The 6,133-nt window shown below is 33.8% G+C and overlaps 1 long non-coding RNA gene across 1 annotated transcript; it reads right to left on the bottom strand.

Moving 5' to 3' along the window:
- Positions 1–4,401: 4,401 nt before the first annotated feature.
- Positions 4,402–5,574, bottom strand: LOC114460183 (uncharacterized). Its single transcript, XR_003673570.1, has 2 exons — positions 5,544–5,574; positions 4,402–4,881 (listed from the first exon to the last, which is right to left on the bottom strand). It is a non-coding gene; the product is annotated as an uncharacterized LOC114460183 (long non-coding RNA).
- Between the last annotated feature and the right edge of the window lie 559 nt (positions 5,575–6,133).

The raw sequence follows: 6,133 nt of genomic DNA, 5'->3' as shown, positions 1-6,133 counted from the left end.
TGGGCGGGATTATAATGTATCTTTTTGCTCATCTTGTGGTCAATAATACATATAAATTTGATGTGAATAAATTGAAAAAAAGCCAAGTTACAGCATTTAGAATGTGACGGCGAAGGATTTTACAGTGACATTATAGGCCCCTCCCACTGATCACAGCCTGTTTTTTCTATCAGGACCTGTTCCCATCTTATAAGATTCATCCAACACTATTTTGAAGTCAACACGATCTTCTTTCCGGACGCCTAAAAGTGGAGCCATCTGAGAACGCAAAGCATGAGGTCACATCTGTCTCATGTTCTTCTTCTCCACAAAAGTGAAACTGTTCCTAATTCACTAGTTTTATTATGAATGATGATAAATGTGTACAGAATAAAGCAGATGATGTTAGTCCATCACCTGAGGATTATAGAGGGGATACATTTTCTATCAGGCACAGTGAGACAGGCTGAAATCATTTGTATCTCCTGATAACATGTTCTGGTCCACAGTCCTGTATCACCATGTGTCTGTGTTGAGAATGTCTGAATAAATGCTATGAAGTTATGATGATCAACAGAGGCTGAATAAAAAAAAACACCAATATCTAAAGATCAGATCTCCTGTGTAAAGGAAAGTGAGTTACATCAACAACTACTGTTGGCAGTGCTGCAGTAAGTTCATCAGAACATCATTGAGTGAAAAAGGTGGATCTGAGTCTGACAGTGTGTTCAAATGTTCACAGTGGTGTTGATTTTACTGTATCACAAGTTGGACACATTGATCTAAAGACTGAATTACAGCGTGTTTGAGTCTAGAACCCAGAGAGTATTTAGCTAACGTTTAGTTAGCAGGCTGGTCGCCTAGCAACATTACACTATCATAGAAAAAGGAGAATATATGACATTGTCAAGCAGATCTATGAATACTATTAACTTTGACAACACGTATGTACAGAATATTATTATTATTATTATTATTATTATTATTATTATTATTATTATTATTATTATTATTGTTATTTTTATTATTATTATTATTATTATTATTATTATTATATATCATTTAAGGCTCTATTGTGTCTGCTTTATTTGATTTATAAGGTATATATGAGTTGTTTAATGTGTATTAGGTTTAATATTTAAAATATAATTATTTTTTTTGTTAACAATTTATATTTTGTGTATTTTGCTCAAACTGTCTTTTTAATGTTAATCTTACTGTCTGGATTATATCAGTTTTGTCTCTGTTTACGTACATGGTTTTGTTGTTAGATTTAGATTAAATTAAAATTAGATGTTCTGAAAATAACGTTTAATTATCATATGTTAAAAAGAAACCATAAATAATTATCCATCTTTAACAATCAAAGCATGATCGTAACAATCCACATTTAGTTTTAATAATAAGCTAAACTGATATCTAAACATAGAATTGTAGCTCCGCCCTTCATGCGCACTGCCGCAGCAGGGGATACAGATTCTGTTGGGGGTCACTACTTTGGTACGACAAAGTCCAAAATGCTTGACCATCACATGATTCATGTAAACTCAGTTTGTTCCAGAAGTTAGTGGCGGGCAATTTGAATCCATTGACATATCTGGGATTTTTGGTAATTTGTCGTCAATAACTGCATTGATTGACAATATTTATACAGTACACCATCATATGTATGTGTATATACAATATATGTTTATGTAGTTCCATAAATAGTTTTTACCTAACTTAAATTTGTATTAATGAAAACATTGTTTAAAAATGTGTTAATATGTATTGTATACAGTATGTATTGCTTTGAATTTTCTTTAATTTTCTTTAAAAAGAGGTCATTAAAAACAGGCAGGACACATTGAACACATTGAAAACATATCTATTATGTTCATAAATATATAAAAATAGACATTATTACAATGCACTGATGCACACAGCCAGCATCACTACTCTGCAACCTAACAAAACATCATTTATCCAGCCATCCTGACCTGCAGTATCATTGGTCCTCACCATGCAGCATCACAGGTCCTCACCATGCAGCATCATTGGTCCTCACCGTGCAGCATCACTGGTCCTCACCATGCAGCATCACAGGTCCTCACCATGCAGCATCATTGGTCCTCACCATGCAGCATCATTGGTCCTCACCATGCAGCATCATTGGTCCTCACCATGCAGCATCATTGGTCCTCACCATGCAGCATCACAGGTCCTCACCATGCAGCAGCATTGGTCCTCACCATGCAGCATCATTGGTCCTCACCGTGCAGCATCATTTGTCCTCACCATGCAGCATCATTGGTCCTCACCATGCAGCATCACAGCAGTAGTAGTGTGAAATTATTACATAGAATAGGTGTGATTACTAATATAATTCATATAAAATGTTCAGTATGATATCTAATACACATTTGAAACACACCTTGTCATGTTTTCATGACTCATCATGGTCTGTTGATGCTCCATCATATGAAACCAGTCCTGTGACATCACTGTTCCCTGTGCTCCTACAGTAGGTCACTTACACTCTAACAATATTACATGATTAGCATAATAACTTGTATAATACAGTAATAGCCTATAATACTTATAGTATTACGTATAGTTCCTCGTTTAGTCTAGTATAATTTATTTTCATCATTGTTGGTCTATTTTAAACTTATGTGTTTTCAATCTCACTGATGGTTTTTAACTTACCTTTCCCATTTACAGAGTAACACAAAGCTTAAAACACTCAATCCATAAGTTATCTTTATGTTTAAGATTGCTGTTTAGAAATCTCTAATATACACTTTAAATTCATAACAATATCACAAAAATAGTTTTCTACATTGTTGTTTTTGTTACGTTAACTTTATCATGCTAGCTCGTACTCCAGAATCCATTCCTCATTTTTCTGCTGATACTCATCACTGTACAATCAGATGTCCTAAAGTTATAGTTCATTCATTAATTTAATTTACTACAACAAAATAAATCAAGTTTTATTGATTTTTATTTATTTTATTAGTATTAATTTATTTTATTTAGTATTTTCTTTTATTCCACATCTTTGGATAAAATCTAATTAATAAAATTAAACCTTATGGTTAAGGCTGTGATGCTAACTTTATCCAGTAACATTAGCATATCTTAGTCTCATCTATTATCTGCTAATGATGCCTCAATCTAGTTTAGCAGAGGATAATCCACCAACAGTCTTTAATGCACACGTTATTAATAATAATAATAATAATAATAATAATAATAATAATAATAATAATAATAATAATCATAATAATCATAATCATAATCATAATAATAATCATAATAATAATAATAATAATAATAATAATAATAATAATAATAATAATAATAATAATAATATCCAATATGATTATTTAAACATTTTACCGTTCAAAAGTTCATCACAGACTGTCTAATCTACTGTAGCTTCAATGTGCTCATGAACACACCCCAAGTGGGTGACTTGGGGTGTGTTCATGAGCCGCCATCGCTGTAAATAAAATTAACCATTAGAGTGAACGGAGTTGTTGCTACTCTCTCTGGTTGTATCCTAATGTTCCCTCCTATCTCCTTTCCTATCCACTGTTCCTTAACCCTCTGAAGTGTTTAAGTGGTGGCCATGATAAAGAGTGTCCAAGTTCTCTTCAAGCTAAGGTAAAGAGGATCAATGCTTCCTTTATAACCTCCTTTAGCCTAGGAAACATTTAACAAACGTTAACGGTTTGATCCTTTTTGGTGTTTAGTTTGGTTTCCAGATTGATTGATTAATGGAACCTATTGTTGAATTAGATTCTAATAAAGCTACTGATTGGTTTCCTTCAGGTGGGGGAAAGCTACGAGGACACAGAGTGTGAACCATGAAGGTGGGACGGCTGCGTTCATCTACTGTACAGCAGTTAGTGACTGAACTGATCAGCAGAATGGAGATCAATAACACCAATACACATGTCTGCACTGCAAAAATTCCACTTAAAAAAATAAGAAAAAAAATATAATAAAATAAGAAAAATAACACTTAAAATAAGCAAAATTATCTGCCAACAGAACAAGAAAATTTTACTTGGTAAGATTTTCAAAAATAAGAAAATAATACTAGCCCCATATGACCCACAGCAATCTTGAAATTAGTAGTTTTAGACTCAAAACAAGCAATATTGTCTTTTTTTCAAGCTGTAACGTTTAGAACAATTTTCTTAAAATCAGAAATATTCACTTATTTTTGGCCTATTTAGACCTGATTATTGTAAATAAGAAAAAATAGCTTAGTAAATAAAACTTGAAATAGGAACAGCTATTCCAAAAACAAGCACATTTCACTAAAATATGATAATGTTTACAAGAAAATAATGCTTAAAATCAGAATTTAATGAAAGACAATTTACCTTAAAATTAGAGTTAAAAAACAAAACAAACATTTGAGACATATCTTTCTACACTTTTATTGTGCAAAAATCACAATGTCAAGACCACAAACCAGAGCAATAACCAATAGCCCCACACGACTGTAGTTTAACATCATTGAACAGGAGCCACATTTTAAAAGGAGGGACTTAATGCTGCTGAACTACTTAAAATAAAACTGATGTTTAAACTGTCTTAATCATGAAACTTTCTCCATTCAGCCATAGATTTTTTGTAGGTAGTAGTCATGTCCTTCTCATGGATGGCATCTAACAAAACCTCTGTCTGTAGAACAGACAGGAGGGTAGCAATGCACTTGGGATATGTGAGGTGAAAGGTGTAATAACAGCCAAGAACATACATCACGCTTTCACTGAGGTCTTCTTTGGGGAAAGTCAGCAGAGGAACTGTTCCAATGACCAGGATGCAGTTTGTCTCACAGACAATCACCACAGGGCTGACCAAGGGTCTTGATTGAAGGTAAGTGTTGGGGTCCTCTGCTGACTAAAACAAACAATTCATTAAATCTTCACCCAAATATATAAGTTTGAACAAAGTACATGATAATAGAAACACTCCTTAACAACAGTGACACACACAAAGACGGAACTGCATCGCTCTCGTCCGACAGAGCAGTGATCGAATCCGAACCGAGCCCGATAGGCATTAAGATATTTCTAGATAAGTTCTAAATATTTGTCCGAGCCCGACCGAATCCGTTGGGTTCCGACAGGTCCCGTCGGACTTCGGTCGGGTTGCAGCACTCTAATATATACACAGGTGCTCGTCCTATAATTAGAATATCATGAAAAAGTCACTTCTGTTATTCAACTTAAACTGTGAAACTAATATATGATAGACTCATTACATGCAAAGTGAGATATGTATAGCCTTTATTTGTTATAATTTTGATTATTATGGCTCAGCTTGTAAAAACCCCAAATTAAAAATCTCATAAAATTTGAATATTTTGAAAATGGACTGTAAGCCATAATCATCCAAATTATAAAAAAATAAAGGCTTGACATTATGTCACTTTGCATGTTGAGTCTATATCACATATTAGTTCCACATTTTAAGTTGAATTACAGAAATAAATGAACTTTTTCATGATATTCTAATTATATGTGTGTGTGTGTGTGTGTATATATGTATATTAACCTTACCTTCAAAATGTGAATCAAAGCATCACTTGGGTGTCCCAACCTCTTCAGCAGAGCTACATGCGAAGGGAACATCTGAGGCAGTACTTTCAGGACAGCAAGTGCATTCTTTACTGTTTAAACAATAATAATAAATCATAATAATTTTAGGTCTTTGTGTATGTGGGTAACAGCAAATAAATCATCCTTACCTTGGTCCTGCAGTGGTGGTCCTATGATTTTTTTGAACACCCCATAAAACTGTGCCTGGTTAAAAAATCTCAGCCAACGTTTCTTCAGCTCCATTGTGAAGAAGGGGTTTCCTTTATCAAGGATTCGCTGGAGTTCATCGATGATCTAACAGTAGAGATTTAAATTAAGAGGCCTTTGTTCAAGTGAAATATACAAGTTAAGTGAGAAAAAAATACTTCCATGGCCAAGTTCTTTAAAACATGGATAAGCCTGCAGTATCTTCATAGGCCTGTCCTGTTCCTTCATCACATCAGAGTCAATGAAAGCTCGTCTAGATTGGAACTCCAATTCCAGCAGCTGGGATACATCTTCCTTGTTGGGTTTGTTCTTAGTTTTGTACAAATCCTGCAGAGTTTTATAGT

This window comes from Gouania willdenowi, unplaced genomic scaffold, assembly GCF_900634775.1.
Source record: "Gouania willdenowi unplaced genomic scaffold, fGouWil2.1 scaffold_418_arrow_ctg1, whole genome shotgun sequence".
Lineage (NCBI taxonomy): Eukaryota > Metazoa > Chordata > Actinopteri > Blenniiformes > Gobiesocidae > Gouania > Gouania willdenowi.
This window is presented reverse-complemented; position numbering and strand designations above follow the sequence as displayed.